Raw genomic sequence first — 17,435 nt, 5'->3', positions numbered from 1 at the left:
ATTTATTTTTGTGTGCATAATTATGATTTTATTATTTTGCCAGTTTAATTTATTTCTATTAATGTGATATTCTTTATGTTAATACACATTAAAAACAAGTACATTAAATACGCAACTTCAAAAATTGAAGCCATAATATCAAAATGCTGATTTTATACGATTTTGTTTTTTGTAAAATTAGGCTTAACTGCTGAAAATGCGCGATCCGGTGGCGACAGTCCATTTCAGCGGGTTCGGTCATTGCCTCCTAGATATATCTAGGAAGCAATGGTCCGGTCCTGCGTCTTCGCTTCGTTTTCCCGGTGCTGGTCCTTAAGAGGTTAAATGTGAAAAAACTGTTCCTAATCCAGCCATTTCCTTAATTTGGCTTTCCGGATATTATCTTCCTCCTCATCCTGATCATACTGATACTGCCTTTTCGTCTGCTGCTTTTCCCTCCTTTTCCTAGAAGATGGTAATATCAAAGATTCCTTGTGACAAGTCCATTCCATCATATTATCTAAATAATTCACCGAGGACGGAAGATAGTACGGATAATCGTTGTTTTGTTATTGCTTCTAGGTGTGGTTTTCACTTTGCTATAGCTGTTGCGGTGTTTTCTTTCTTCTTCGTAAGTATCTTCTATCTGAAATGACTGACAGCTCGTAGACTTTCGGAAGACAATATAATAACCGCCTAATTGCCCTTTGTTATAATTCTTGGACGAAGGGTACTGGGCATGGATCTGCTGCAAACAGAGGTTTTTTGCTTCGTCAAGATGTTGCTTGTTCAGAGGCTGGAAACAGTACCCATGCGTCCGCATGAGATATCTTTGAAATTTCGTTTCATCCGTACTAAAACGTTACGTTCAAACAAGGAGGCATAGGTAGAAATTTCCTTAAGTAAACAAGTTCCAGTACCTCAAGTAAACATGATGTGAAGTATCACATAACAGCCAATGGGTTGCCTGTGCATTCACGAGCCCGTCCACTCGGTCCTGAAGAACTTTCCTTAGCTAAACAATAATTTCAGTTCATGTTGTAGAAGGGAATCATTCGACTATCAAAGTCTCAATGGGCTAGTCCGTTACATTTAGTCAGTAAAAAGAACAGTTAAAGCCTGGACTATAGACGAGGGACTATAGACAATTAAATGACCAAACTATATCTGAACGTTACGCGAATCCCAGAATCGAAGATTTTCATCTTATCTTGTAGGGTAAAAGTATATTTTCAAAGACTGATTTTGTAAAAGCATACTATCAGATACCAGTCGCTGAAGAAGACTAATCAAAGATCGCCATAATTACCACTTTCGGGTTATTTGAATTCAATGTTATGAGTTTCGGACTCAGAAGTGTACCAGCTAACTTTTAGCGTTTCATTAACGACGTTTCCTTTGGTTTGGATTTTCTATTCCCATATTTAGACGATGTGTTAATAGCACCATCATGTGAACACGAACAACATCTGCAGATAGTGTTTGAAAGACTGAGCAAATTTAGCCTTCGTATCAATGTATCGAAATCCATTCTGGGAATAAACCAAATTGAATTTTTGGGTTACCTGATTACTGCTAAAGAATCATGTCGTCTGTCTAGCAAGGTCCAAGTCATCTTAGAATACCCACTGCCTGTGACCCTACAAGACTTGCCTACCTTCTTGAGTATGATAAATTTTTATCGCAGGTATATGAGAAATCCTGCTGAAACACAGGCACCACTGCATGAGTTTTTAAAGAGTGAAAAAAAAGAAAGGTAAAAGAAAAGTCCCATAGAACAAAGAGGCAATATAACAATTTGAAAAATGTAATCATGATAATGCTGTCCTTTTATGTTTCCCATCACCTAGACTTCCATTATCATTGTGCACTGATGCATCAGACTGGGCTATTTGCTCGGTACTGCAACAGTTTGAAACAGGAAACTAGAGGCCAATTGCTTTTTACTCAAAGAAATTGAATGACGCTCAGAAATCTTACAGCACCTACGATCGTGAACTCTTGGTTATATACCTTTCAGTGAAACATTTCAAGTATATGATAGAAGGTAGAGAATTCTTATTGTAACGGATCACAAGCCATTGACCTTCGCTTTTAAGCAAAAAAAAAAAAAAAAAATGAGAAAGCATTCCCGAGACAACTGCATCAACTACAACAGATTTCGCAATTCACCACAGATATTCGACATATTAGTAGATAAGAAAACGTGGTTGCGGACACTCAGCTCTGTTATTGATTATGAATTGATTATAGATCCAGAATTGAAAGATCTAATGGAAAGTGGCGAGGCACTTAAATTTAGCCTGTCCGTACTTCCATCTTCAAAAGTTTATGGTGTGTTACTTCACAAAAGAAGATTTGGCCTTGTATTTGAGTTAGTTTCAGGAGAAAAGATTTTTGATCAAATTCATGGCTTTTCACACTCTAGCATTAAATCTACCACTAAACAGAGGAATCTATACTGGCGAACATACCCCGATAAAGCAATGTCCAAGACGCCTACCGTTTGCTGAACAGGAAGAGGTAGGAAAACTTCTAAAGGACATGCTAGAAAGCGATGTCATCAAGGCTTCAGCAAGTGCATGGGCATCTCCCAACGTCCAAGTGAGAAAGAAAGACTCTTTAAGTTTGCGTTGACCATCGCCGGTTCAACGAGGTTACAAAGAAAAATAGCTACCTTCTTCCTAGAATTGATGACATTCTGAAAACTCTTTCTGGAAGCAAGTGGTTTTCGACACTTAATTTAAAGAGTAACTATGTTTGGACTACAAAAGTTATTTTATTTCAGCAACTAGAAAATTAGTGGAACTGGCGCTGCGATCACGGAGGGTGGAGACAGCATCTTAGCATAGCTCCGAAAATGTTTTAATATGTGTTTCAGTAAATGTTTTCATTTCAACAATGTATATACTATGCATAACTACATATATTCTTTGAATGACCCGTTTACTACTCATCGTATATGTCCGGTTTTTATTGCTCATCATAAAGTCGCCAAAAGTAGCCAAATCCCGTGTGCACTGGATACTAGGATTAAACCCATGTTTCGATTATTATTAAGTCTTTTTTGTCACATCTGGAAAGAAAACAACATGACATTGTGATATTTTTTAACATATTTATAAAATTACATAAAAAAAAAGAAAATCAATACTTACAAGTGAATAGTAATCCCAGGAATATTTTTCGAAAATCTATTAGTGCATCCATATGCAACATAAGCTGACATGCTTCAAAACGAAAAGGAAAAAATGTTACAATTACAGACTTCCTTGCACAAGTCACAGCGATAACAGTAACATGGCCGCCAAGCTTCACCGTTTGAGTTGAACCTTCCCTCCTTCTACTCGATATCGCGAAAGCTTTTGACAGGGTATGGCATCGAGGCCTTATTTACAAACTAATCACTCTCAGGTCGCCGCTTTTTCAGATGGCCCAGACTTTCCTTTCCCCAGGACTTAGAAGAGAAGGGCTAGTTCATAGAGCTTTTCCCCCTGAAGCAGACAGTGAGAAGTGATGTTGTAGTCATGATGACACTGAGCGCGCAGATGCAATTCACAGATTGATAATTAGCGTTTTTGAACCAGCGTTTAAAATGAGCTGTGTGTGAAAGATAGCTATAATTTGGAACTGCTTTATGTTACTGCTTTATGCATTTTAGACTGAACCATTAAAAGAATTAATAATACATACTCAATTAAAAAATAATACATAAAATGTGCTACTCTTTTAACATAAAGTTCCGTGGGGTTTTCTTATTTTTATTTGCAGGTTTTTTATTAAATGCACGTTTATTTCTAATCATTTCTTCATCTGCATATTAACTGAGAGAATTTTTATACTGCTTCTAAGATAACTATAATAGCAGCTATTTAAATTTACTCAAAAAACAATTTTACATTGACATAGTTTTAAACATATATGACATATGGCAACATTTCTGCTAACCTACGTTTGATTTTTTTGCCTAATTGTAAATTTTACATTGTTATAATTCTCTTCCGATTCAATATAATAATAGATATTTTTAAAATAATTTTGTAATTTATACTTATATCTATATTACAATTAAATAAATGTATGTAAGATGGTTACCTTAATTTTGACAAAATTTCTTTATTCAGAGTATCTAATACAGTACTTTCAATTTTTCAAAAGTATGAGTAAAGGAAGCAGGTCTTTTTATGCCAATTACTCTGATGCTTTATACTATTATATTTGATCTAGAATGCTAATCTAGCACAGAATCTAATCAATAATTAGTTACAAAGGATACAATAAGAATAACTTTAACAAGTACTTAACAAAATTAGTTTGTTAAATACTTGTTATTCTTGTTGGTACTATTTTGGTACTATTCATAATACCGAAGATATTATCAATTAACTCATAGAAGTCAGATGCTTTTTGATTTCCTGTGGGGTGGAGTATACCTTTTGCGGTACTTTTTGAAAATAATGTTTTCTCTGGAGCGACTTTTTGTCTCTCGTTTCCCTTGGCCATTAAATAATTCGCTTTTAGTTTGTGACACAATTTGATTTCTTCTCAATCTCTATTTAAAACCTCTTTAATAATATCAAAATTTAAAACAGTTCCATCTTCTAAAACAAATCCTTTATCTAAAACGTGGTTTCTCAGTAATTTGAGGCACAGCGCGAAATGAGATCTCTGATTAAAACAAACTGCACATTTTGAAAAGAACCGAGAACTTGGTCCAGTTTAGAGTCATAGCAGAGTTTTCAATCTATATGCATTTCGTCGAAACTGAGAACGCATATTTTTTCTACAGAATACAAATATTCGCCTCTTTCCTTCTTTAGAGTAAGAACATTACTTTGAATTCTTGAACTACGCTAAAATTTAGCGCCCCATTTCTTTAATTTACTAATACTAGGTAAAGATATTCCAATTTTTTTCTGAATTTTTTTTTCTTTCCAAAAATCGTAGCTTTAAGATGACAGGGCTCTTATGACAATGCAACGTGAAATTTCTCCACTAGTCCACCTGATTTTTTCCTTCTTTTTCAGTAATACATTAATCTGCCTCTGTATAAAAACAGGCTTTAGACATTTTTCCAAATTCTCCGATTTGTGCTTCCCCCCCAAAATTTCGCTATTTGAGATTTTAATTTCTGATACCAATTTCTGTCTAGATGTCGTCCACCTTCTTTGCCGCTGAACAAACATTCTAAAATTTTTCTTTTCTCTATTTTTCAATATTTTAATACAATATTTTCTAAGGATATTATTTTGTTCTTCAAATTATCAATGCATTCTTGTTTATCCTTAAACTTAGGGCATTCAGGAATATCTACATTTTTATTTGTGAGTTTTATTTCAAAATCATTAAAATTTCATTTATTATTGTCATAATCAATTTCGATTTATTATTGTCATCATAATTTACTTTCGGCACAGCATTTCATTTCAACAGTTTCTTTTTGTGGCTATCCAAACAAGCGATTTTTCATATCATCCTCATAAAAACTGCATAGAAAATGTTCGCTGCAGATTTTTCCGCTCTTCACATTAATAGAATCTTGTCTTTGACATTTGTGTATCTATTCTTTCGTCAAAAGCAAAATCTCATTTGGATCCTTTGGTCCCATGAAATAAAATATATCATCCTTTCGTACTTCTGTAAGTGCTACGGCACGTTACTACAGCGCAAAAAGCTATATTACGTAAACGATACTTTACAATATAGAATTTAAAATAAAAACTAACTAAAATTACATATATATAAATTATTTTAAATATATACGTTATTAGAAAACAGATATATATATATGATTAAAATTAATTTGGGATATGTAACCTCTAGAAAATCGTCTCGCACCTGAATGAAACTAGTTTTAAACGCGGGAAATCAGAACAGGTGGCATCACAGTGACGTCAGATTACTGCCTGTTAAGTCCCCCCATTAGGCTCACGTCGGCGAGGAGTTGAACAAAGAAATGAGCTAGCCCTTTCTATTTATCTCTGCTTTTCCCCATCGATGACGAATAGCTGATAGCTTTGCGCTTTGTAATCGATTACGAAGTCTCGATACTCTGTTTACGTTTTATGCGGAATTGTGGTAAGGTTGTATGTGGAAAATCTTGCGGAATTGATAAGGGCCGCTCTTCATATTTAATTTTTTTTCTTGCTGTATACGAGAGTGGACGCAATACGAATAAATCTCTATGCTACAGTCAATTATTTCCATTATTCGAATTAATTCATCGTGAGAACTTTAAAAGTCTTAATAAACAGAAACTTACTCATATTGCTGATACAAAAGTATTGATATGCTTTGTTCAATTCTCTTGTTAATAAAAAACAGCAATTGTGCATGTAATGACAGTAAAAAATAGTGAAAATTTATATATATATCTGTATTGTTGTCTAAGTAGTAATAATGCATGATTATAAAATAAATATTAGAATCTATTGAAGTAATAACCATAATTACATATGTTAGAACACAAGAAAAGAATCTAAATTTTTATTTATTTTAGTGATCTGTATTTTTTTAAATTATGTTCACAGAGTTCTATTTTAACCCTCCAGGCGGCAAGGCCGTATATATGCGTTCGAAAACAATGGCTCTCATAGCGGCAAGGCAGCATATATGCGTCCAAATATTTTGGTCCTCATGGCGGCAAGGCAGCATATATACGGCCTGTCTCAGAGTGCCCTCCCCTCTCTGCTCTTAATGTAAACTGACAGGTGATAATTTTTCTCTGCGGGAGATAATTGAGGAGAGGAAACTATCTATTCGCTAGGGGACAAATGGGTTTTATCGTTAGGTTTTGAATAACAGCTCGGAATAAATAGCTCGTTCAAAACTTCCAGCTGTTCTGTGCTTATACCAGCTATAGTAAACTTAAATGTTTATGTTCGTAAAGAGAATTTTCATTTTCCAGCCTAATTATTCTCCAAATTTTAGATGCAGTTTGGCAAAATGTAATTGGAATTAAAATTAAAATTGCAAGAAAGTGCAATAATATTTTGAAATATGTGATTTCAATTATATTGCAATTGTAATTAGCTTCGCAATTACAATTAGAAAGTAAGTACTTTTTAAATGCAACAATAATGTATGTAATTGCATTTTAATTCTTAAGTCTTACAATTACAATGCAATGATAATCACAAACATTATAATTATATAATCTAATTACAATTACAAATTTTATTGCATCTAATCACAACTACGGTAATATTAGCTAATTACAACGTTATTTTAACTGCAATTGCAGTAGGTAATTATAACTAAGTAATTAGGGAAGTAATTGTCTCTGATAATTAGAATTACTTAACATAGTGAAATTATGATCATAATTGTAATTCTAAGTGTAGTATGCAATTGTAATAAAATTATGCAATTACTAAGTAGTTATAGTTAAAAAGAAGCTGTTTTTTTAATTACAATTACAATTTACGTAATTTCATTTAAATTACAGTTACTCTATATTTGTGAAATCCAATTTCATATTCAATGCAACTGCAATCATATAATCTAATTACAATTACACTGTCATTGTAACTCCAGTAAGTAATTATAATAATGTAATTAGGATAGCAATTGTTTCTGATAAAAGCAGTTACGTAGCCCAGGAAAATCATGATCTTAATTGCAAATGTAATTGCAGAATGCAATTGAAAACACATAGTAATTGGAATAATATTATGCAATTATCTTTTAATTAAAATGTAACAATTTTTAATTACATATACAATTTACTCAAATGCATTTTAATTAGAATTGCATTTTAATTGTGAAATCTAATTGAATAAACTGTAATTATATAATCTAATAAAAATTACAATGCAATTGTAATGACCTCTTAATTAAAATTGCGCAGCAGATGATTAACTATTTAATCAGAAAAACAACTGATCCTTATAATTTCAGTGCCATAGGCTAAGGAAATCGTGATAATATTTGAAAATTACAGTCAATAGTATTATATTCGAAATGTTTCTGCATTTTGGATAATGAGTTTTTAAATAATACAACCGGATAATCACCTATAAGAAAAATATTAATATTTTCTGTCATGTCTTCTGAATCATCTTACATATATTGTAGTTTGTGGTACCAGCATAAATAGGAGTTTATTTAAAGGAAATATTTTATATAGACCGAAATGCACATAACGTTAGTAAGCAAATATGTATGTTTATGATCTTCGATATACATGTGAACTTAAATTACAAGATTAAGGGAAAGCAAGCAAAGAGTTTATGCCAGTGCAAAGGGATGTTTTCGCAAAGGATTTGTTACGGGACGCTTGTCTTGTTTACATTACACAAGAAATAAATCATAAAAATTACATTTATCCTTTTCTTTTCAGAAAGGAGATCATAAAGGACTAAACTAAGTCTCATAATTTTATTTAACCTATTGCTTTAGCTGGTAAAAAAGGATTCTGATCAGCAATCAGTATGCTTAATTGCTGTGTGTATTAGACATTTTACTAAATCGATTTATTATGGATTACCGCCCAGACAGTAAAGCGGTTCGTGACTCTGGTTGCCGTACCGAAGAGCCTGGGTTCGAATCCCGGATAGGGCATGAATGTAATTTGTTCGTTCTCTTCATAGGTGGCAACGGTGGCCCACGTATTAGTTCCCTCCTTAATAACATGACCGGCCTTAGTAGGGATCAATGTCTATAAACGGTTACTACCTGCCATTCGAAAAAAAAAATTACGAATTGGTCTTTTATTCAACATAACACCCATTTTCCATAAATAGTTAAAATGCATTATTCAGTTACAAGTGAAAGTACTTGCATGAACTATTTTCCATCATTGTTTCACGTAAGAACAAATAAAAGTACAATTTTCTTATGCACCTGTGATTGTCATATTATTTGGATTACGGTAAAGACTGCAAAGATGCTTCTGTGGAGGACTTTCTAAGGGAAACTGGCTCATGTTCATATCACCCGTTAATAAAAGCAGGAAAAGATCTTTATTTAATTGAATGCAACGAAACATTTAAGAAGAATGCTGTACTCATAGAGAACTTTCTAAAATAAAATGATTTGTATTCATGTTACACATAAGGAAATCCACGGAGCTATCTAAACATTTAGATTGTTTGCCAAAATGGGCATCCGATTTGAACTAGTAGTATTCAAAAGACGACTTATTACTCTGCTGAGCGAAAAATCTAATTGCTTTTGAAGTTATATTGTAATTCGAACAATCATTGTATTACAATTATTATTTTTCCCCAATGGCAGATTGGGAACAGTTACAGTGCAACACAGTCCATTAGTCTATACAAGACCAGAAGTTGCAGTCACTTTATTATGGAGGCATCTAATATGTGGGCCACTATCGCCTCCTATGAAAGGACGAACAGTTAAAGCCATGCCTTCTCCGGGATTCGAACCCAGGCCCTTCGGTATCGCAGTCAGGCTTCCCTAACCACTATACCATCTAGGCGGCATAATTACAATTATAACTGCGTTAGTTGTAGTTTTAACTACAAAGTAACTATAATGAATTACCAGCTTTTCTCAGTCAATAACAGATAGCTTAAACTTTAAAGATAAATGAAAGGTCTTATAATTTGTCGAATGGCAATATTCTAAGAAAGTGTAGTCTCCAGGATGGTCGAAGTTTAATTACAGTCTTACATTTCGCATACTCGCAGCACTTGCCCAAAGGCTGTTCCAAGATTATTTCTGTTCACCTCATCCATTAATTTTGGAGACAGAATCATGTAGAGACATTTTTTTCTGAGGACAGTATTTTATATAATAGAAAAAAAAATAATAATAATGCGTCTCCCTCAAGGTGCAGAAAACAACGAGTACTGATAAATTTAATTGAAATTACAATTATAATTCTAGTTAATACAAATACAATGTTACTTTAACGGTTAGAATTACATTATAGTTCTAATGGCAAAAATATCAAATGAGTGTTATAGATTAGTATACTTTTACTTATCACAATATTAAACTTTTAATACCGTTTTATTTTATTTAGCTTATCACAATATTGAGCTTTTTAATACCGTCGGTACTGAAAAAATGTTTTTTCTACTGTCATAAAATGTATATTCGATAATAGTTTCTCATTGATGCTTTTCTTATATATTTTTCTGCATAATTCATAAATGTTTGCAATGGAAATAATTCTGAGGCTTTTATAATACTTCTAAATTTTCATGAAATAAAGTTCCATTAAGGTTTACTTGAAGCAGACTCTCAGTGCAAGCACTCGAAAAGAAGTTATGCTACATTTACATATTATGAAATGGTTGAATGTACAGTATTTACTTGTAACAGCAGTGCTCAATATATCGCGTTTTCTGAAAGAATGCATATGTTGCCTAAAACCGAATTTAAATCACTATAATCAGAATAATTGGCTAAAGTATTAAATTGTAATTTTTACAGCATCAATCGAATTCGTGGAGTTTATTGAAGATAAAAATGTGTTGATATTGACAAGCTATATTAGTTTTTGTACTATAATGAATGCTAGCTAGTAGCTATATGAATATAATGAATGTACTATAATGAATGCTACCTAGTAGCTACTCTAGCTAATAGCTAGAGTAATTCAGTAAAAATCAGAAAACTAGTACCATACTTATAACAAAGCAGGTTATCTCAGTAAATGAAGGGAATTAAGTACCGGCGATGGCAAGATTTCCCATGGTTTGAAGACTAAGTAATTTATTCCTTTCAGAAAATTTTCTCGGAAAGCAAATCATCACTTACGGATAGAAGAATGTTCTAAGAACTACTGGATAAATTTACAATGGGAATAAAAGAATGAAAGAAATCGGAAACTCTTTTCTAGTAATCATCTTACTCCTCGATATGGTAACTCAGGATATGGTAACATTAAATAAATAAATAAATAAAATTAAAAAAAAAAGAAGAAGCAGAAAACAAAAGCGAAAAGGAACTGAATACATTCGGAAAGAGAAGGCTTACTATGGTGAAACATTAGAAACATGTAGACAAAGTGTTAATACTATATGTGAGAAAATACTAAGGACAAATTGAAATACATCATAGCTACGTTTGGTGCTTTCTATATTATTTGTATCAATATTAATATAAGTACCGAAAAATACTTAAAAAATAGGTATTTTCGAAAATTTAAAGGAACAAAATTGCAGTCTGAAAATTTATAGCAGCGGAAGTTTTGAAGTAATTTGATGCCTTTTGAAGGTCGCCATGAACATAACAATTTATAACTGTCAGCTTTTACAACTAGGAATCAGATAAACTCTATTGTTTGGTAAACCGGACTGTCTAGTAATGTTTTCGGTACTGTCTAGTTTCCGGGAATGGCGATGTATGCAAGGTTTTTCCTCTTTCTGCCCTAAGAATAAACAGCTCATAGGGGAATTCTGAAAAATATATAACCCTTTCATATATGTACTCAACCCTGATATTCACAATAGCGTTTCTTTATTTAGATAGCTTTGAGCATGCAAATTCAGTAAAAATAAGAAAACTAGTACCATACTTATAACAAAGCAGGTTATCTCAGTAAATGAAGGGAATTAAGTACCGGCGATGGCAAGATTTTCCCATGGTTTGAAGACTAAGTAATTTATTCCTTTCAGAAAATTTTCTCGGAAAGCAAATCATCACTTACGGATAGAAGAATGTTCTAAGAACTACTGGATAAATTTATAATGGGAATAAAAGAATGGAAGAAATCGGAAACTCTTTTCTAGTAATCATTTTACTCCTCGAAAGTTGGTTTCAGTATCACCTTTTTAAGGAAATGATACATGAAATGGATTTCAGAAACTGAATCTCGAAATCATCAATAACTATCCAATATTCTGCATTTGTAAAAATTTGTTTAATTTGCATTTCAACCAAATGTTGAAAACAAAGTGGAAAAAAATCTCCTTACAAAAGGAAAAAAAAAAAAAAAAAAGATTCCCATTCTTTTACAGTGATATTCCATTAAATTATATCAGAAAATCATATCACTGTTGGATGCAATAAATACTAATTTCAGACATGTTGCCTGTTTATGTTGTTAACTCTCTTTTGCAACTGAACACAGGTAGTTCTGCCTAAGTTTGAATTCCAGCCAATGCGTTTGTTGCTTGGTATTTTGTTGAATTTTAGGTTGAATATACCAAACCAGTTTCCCTGAAAAAGTCATCTACAAACGCATCCTTTTCCTCAAGCAGGTGCCCATCGTATGCTGCCTGACGAATGTTCAAGAATTTTTCTTCTTTTACACAGCTTTCATAATCACATATTACCCACCAGCGGCCGAGCGGTAAAGACGCTGAACACTGGTAGTTCGGTTCGAGGTTCGAATCCCACGAACGAGCTGGCTGCATGGTCGTTTTCGTGGTTTTCCCCATGTGTAACGTGTATACGAGCCAGTTTCCCTCAGAAAGTCCTCCACGAAAGCATCCTTCAATTTAGGCAGATAACCCTCGTGTGCTTTGCCTTGAATAGTACCATACCAATAATACCGTAATCACATATTATATTATTGAACATTTTTAATTTGCAAAACTATAAGTTATGGAAAACTCAATGACATATTTATTTAGATTAATAAAAAGATAAAAATTAAATGCGTCATCGGCATCATTTTGCTAGTAATATCATTATATAATCTATTGTACTTTTTTTTTTTTTTTTTTTTTTTTTAGTGTACTGGGGAATTCAAAAAAATTTCTCAAAAGTATCATCATGTTTTCGTAAACTGATATGTAGTGTTAAATTATTATATTAATTTTCAGTTTATTAAAGCAGAAATCGTAAATAGCTGCATTCACTGAGCTTTCGGAAGTCAATCTGCGTCCATCCGCATAATCGAGAAGCAGGTCGATTTGTTTCTCAGTGCAATCGCTGTGGGATCTTAATTCTACTGACCGATGTTCTATAAATTTAAAATATTTTGCCCTGCCTAAATTCTGTAGCTCTCTACATTCTAAAACTTTTGCCGTTGTCAAGTGCCAAATTCTTAGGATTTCGCCATCCCTGAATTTTCTTGTTCGATGCCTCTTTAAATTCTAAGAAATTTTCAGCCATTAATCTGTCTCCTGGCCAGACGTGTTTTTCGATGCCACATATGTCACTGAAAAAGGTTGAAAAATCGGAATTTTAAAAGCAAACTTCCTACTTTTCATCAAATAAATTTTATCGATTATGAGTGCTGTGGAAGCATTAAAACATTTATGTAATAAATACACAAATACTTCAGAAACATTTTTTTCTCTCTACTGAAGAAAGGCCTGTCTCTGATTACATGCGAATTTGATTAAGTTTTATCCAAAATCTACGTCAAAGCGTTTCTTTTTGGCCTAATATTAAATTTTACATTGGCATGTTCCTGTCCCTGCTTGATGTTGACAAGGTTTATTCAAAACTTACTGTTCTTATTTTTTATTTTAAAATAAACAATTTAAATGGAAATCCTCAGCTTGCTTTTATTTATTTAAATAATAACATTTGATAATGTGAATTGAGATCTCTAAGTAATTTGCGTATTTGAACCAAAAAAAAAAAAAAATGTTAAACACTAATTTTGAAGTTTTTGTTTTGGTTTGCTTTATTTTTCCTTCAAAGCACGCGAGAGCTATCTGCCTAAAGGGAGGAATGCCTCCGTGGAGGACATTCTAAGAAAAACTTACTCGCGCCCACATTATGCACAGAGAAAACCACAAAAATTCCACTTTGAAAGATAAAAGTGTCTAATTTTTTAGAGCGAGATTTTCCTAACAATTAATTTTAGCAATTTAATACAAGTGCTATATTTAATTAAGAATTAAAACAATGTTCTTTTGTGATTAACATAAGGTAACTTTTTCTGTCAAAAATAATCATATGAAAATGCACCGAATTTCAGTACCATGTAATTTAGTTCGGAAACTGAGAGGTATCTGTGACATCTTGTCTATATGTAGAAAAATTTTAATAAGGTTATTATGACTGAAATTTGTTTCAAAATATTCAATATTTCATAACTTCTATCAACCAATAAATGCGATAAAGGTAAACTCCCCTTTTATAAATATGAAACAAGATAAACGAAATAAATTTGTGGTAAAATGAATTACAAACATTATGTCGAAATGACTGATACTGAGCATGGGTTTGTTATTTTAATAGTAATTTAATTATCAATTACATATAGCTTTCAATAGGAATTAGGTATTTTAAGCCTCTTATAAATTTTTTCTTAGCGTTAAAGCTCGATAACATGAATCAATCATGAAGCGTGTGATATATTTTTGTGTATGTGTACTTGATAATGTTTACATATATATATATTTTTGTTTACCATTGGAAATAAAAATATATGCATTACAAATCTGAGTTATTAAGCACATTAAGGCTGTTTACACCTTTCGTTCCAAAACAGATATTCAAATTAAATACATTAGGCAGTTTGTGTTTATTTACATTTGTTTCAATAATAATGTTTTTGTTGGCATTAATTTCTCTATTGGTTGTTTAAGGCCATTTTTTATCCATTCATTTATTGAAATATTTACATTTATTACTTTTCTTCCATTAGATAATCCAAGAATTTTATATATGGTATAATTTATGGTATAGGCTTGTATATATGCAATATGAATATTTTCTTTTAATTTTCCAGAAGAAAAAAATTCTTATCTTCTATTTGTGATCTCATTATCGGATTGTGCTATAAGGTATTTCTCTTGCCTTCGTATCATATCTACATGATCAGCACACTCGGCACATATTCGAGAGGTCCATGGTTCGAGTCGCGGGGAGGGCATTGCTCGTTTTTCACGTCTCTCAGCTTCCAAAAAAAATCCTAATGTCTCTACAGTGTCTTCTTCAAAATAAACAATCTGATGGAATGAAAATATTTTGGTGATTAAAACTTTTTAATCACTGCTGTTTACATCTACATTTCTTTTTTTTTCGCATAATTTGAAGTTTGCAAGTAGTTTGAAGGTTTTCAAACTATGATTAAGAGAAATTTCATACTATGTTCTTTTTTTCACATAATTTGAAGTTTGCAAGTAGTTTGAAGGTTTTCAAACTATGTTTCAGAGAAATTTTAGTAATGAAATAATGATTTTCTTTTCACTTTCTGCATAAAATCCACAAATTTTGTATTTCAATTCTTTTTTAACATTTATTTTTCTGAGGATGGAAATGCTTCTCTGGAAAAATTTACAATTTTAGAGTTTTTTCTGATTTCACATATTTGAAGACAGTTGGATAGAAAAGCCACAATTTTTGAAATGGATGAATAAATACAGCGTTGGCTTTTGTTATGTTTTATGCATTTAATAAATTTCCGCCCGACTGTTTATTCTTTAATTCTACCTAACACAATCAATCGATACTTGTTTCTAATATAGAATTTTAGCATCAATTCTACATAATAACATGAGCAATCTTTTTTAATTGAATTTTATCATTATTGACAAAATACTTTGGCACTATGAACTGAGAATTTTTTCCTTGACTTTTATCTTTCAATACTTTAGGAACTGGTCATTGATTTACATCTATAATAAAAGATATAAATGCTTGCATGAGTTTTAACATATTGTTAAAAGTGCAATAAACCTTAGCTCCTTTGTTCCGTGAATAATGTTAAACTCCCTGTTAAGTATTTTTTTAGCATCTTCTATGTAACAGTGTAGACTCCATGATTATTCCTTAAAATTGGAAGTATCAGAAATAGATGTAAATATATATTGTCTTCTGCATTAACATTCAAAAATAAAAGTGTGAATATCTGAATGCAATTATATAGAGAGCTACAGGACGCTACGTTTTCATGATGGTCATTCCACTATACTGGAAATATTAAATCAAACAATAAGTGCAGGAAATGATTCAGTAAGAGAATATACTTTCTTCTGAAACAATACATTTTACAGTGTAAAAAAAAGTAGTGGAAAAATGTTATAGTCATGTAACTGGGCTACCATATATAAAAATTAAGCAGTGTTATCAGGTTCAATGTTCCGTCTTACTTTCTTCGGGAACATGCAAGGACCTGACTCGGAACAGAGAGCTTACTAAAGCTATGTTCAATAACTGTGGGAAGTAGACAGGATACACAAGAAGGATATACAAAACCCTTTATTTTTCTCTATTTACAATAACTTCCGTACTTCGGAATACAAAGACCCACTATTTGTGGTCTAAACGTAAAAATATAAAAATAAAACTAAACTCTAATTTAACTTTAAAATAATAAACGTGGAAGATTGGCCTTATATTAACAGGAAGCCGTATGTAGTACAGAGAACTGTGAACACTACAATACGTTTAAAAATTATCAAGAGGATTAAACCTCTGGCCTGGAAGGCAACCAGCAACTGAGTAAAACTTCTAAGGTAAGCGGCCTGCTTCGACTAACTGCTTCCTCTCTCTCGCTTGGCAAAAAGCCACAACTTAAATACTTGGCGCTTGCCAGACAAACTTTGCATAAATACGTTAACGCTTATAATTCTGGCCGGAAGTAGAAAATAAGAAGTGATAGTAAAGATTTAAAATAAAATAAACGTTAGTAAAACTTAAGATCCTTACAGTGTTAAAAGTGTTTTTATCTTAATTGCCTGTTACAACCAAATAACTAGATATGAGAAAGAACATGCAGTGTCAGTACAGCTAGATGATCCCTTTTATAGAGTTGCTAATTTGAAAACAAGTTAACCGGTCAAACTACCCTTCATATTAGTTTGCTTTAGATTCATTTGGTAACAAATATGCCATTAAAGTCTGCACCAATCAATCAATAAATCTTGTTGCAAGCAAGTTTTTGTTGTCAGGATGCTGTTCATAATTGGTTTTCTTTTGGTGGTATAGCAACAGCGAAGGGAGAAAGATTCTGGGTAATTTAAATTCAGCTAACATAGCAAATTCCATTTTTCTGTAACTTTATAATTTGATACAGCTTTATTTTTCAGAATTTTATTCATACTACTATTTCATCCATAGCATACAAATTCCACAAGTGCATATTTTAAAATTAATTTCACATTTAAAAGAATATGATTTGTTTATAAATGATTTGTTATTAAAATAAAAGTGAGTTATAAAAAATCATTGTAACTTGGACAAATACACACAAAAAAGGAAAAAAAAAAAACATACAAAAATGGTGATGCTGCTTATTAAAAACGGAAGAATTTTTATATGCACATACACATGGTTGACACAGTTTGGTGCATATTGCGAAATTTGTTGTGGTAATATGGTAGCAAAAAAAATTTTTTTTGTCATTTTGTATTAAAATTATTAAGGTGTTGATGGCTATGCTAAATTACACAAAGCAAGGTAACGTACAGTAAGAGCTATGTCCCTTAGGTAAAGGGATACCTTTGAGAAGGTATTTCTATGAGAAATTGACTTGTATTCACATAATACATGAGGAGAAACAGGAAAATTCCCATGCAGCTATCCCATTCACCAGTACCTGGATTTGTACCTGGATCAAACATCCAGTGTTCAGC

Source organism: Stegodyphus dumicola, chromosome 12, assembly GCF_044657685.1.
Source record: "Stegodyphus dumicola isolate Sdum_Otavi_A_Nest chromosome 12, ASM4465768v1".
NCBI classification, from domain to species: Eukaryota; Metazoa; Arthropoda; class Arachnida; order Araneae; family Eresidae; genus Stegodyphus; species Stegodyphus dumicola.
The sequence above is the reverse complement of the archived record's forward strand: the minus strand, read 5'-3'. Positions refer to the sequence as shown.